This window comes from Austrofundulus limnaeus, unplaced genomic scaffold, assembly GCF_001266775.1.
Source record: "Austrofundulus limnaeus strain Quisiro unplaced genomic scaffold, Austrofundulus_limnaeus-1.0 Scaffold3286, whole genome shotgun sequence".
Classification (NCBI taxonomy): Eukaryota; Metazoa; Chordata; class Actinopteri; order Cyprinodontiformes; family Rivulidae; genus Austrofundulus; species Austrofundulus limnaeus.
The window spans coordinates 4,893-5,503 of NW_013955688.1; positions in this window are offsets into that span (position 1 = coordinate 4,893).

A 611-nucleotide genomic window follows, 5' to 3' on the forward strand; every position below is an offset into this window, starting at 1 on the left:
CATTTAAACCAATGATACCACTTTTAATCCCATCAATTATTCCCCTTCTACCCCTTGATAAGAATGTTTTTTAATCTTTTTCAACTTTGCTTCTGTCAACGTTACAATGACTGTACACTCTTGTTTGTTTTCCAAAAAGATTTGAGAACTGACTCGCCTGTACAAGTGAAAATGGAAGCATCAAAATACAGATAAGTGTAAAGTGTGTGAAATTCAAGATTTAAACAGTAGGAAATGAACATCAAAGATAAATTGAAAAGAAAGGACCAGAGTGTGGTTAGGGTGACATAAAGTGGGAGAAGGTCATCTCTGCAGTTACTAAATGAGAGTTTGGTGTTTTGTGGGAGGGGTTTTCCCTGAACATGATTGGTCTGTTTGACTTTTGAGGGCATAGTTGATTAAGTAAGTGACTGGTTGTAATCACATCTATCTCTCTCTAATTTGGGTGGGCTTGGAAGAATTCCTAAGAGTCTGTGGCTTGGCGTGCTTTGCCATTAATAGTAGATGACAAGAACAGCTGCAGACATTTAGCATTTAAACAGCAACAGCTCCAACAAAGCATGGCTCAGAGTGGGCTATCCATGGGATAATAATGTGCCTCTGCCGAATCC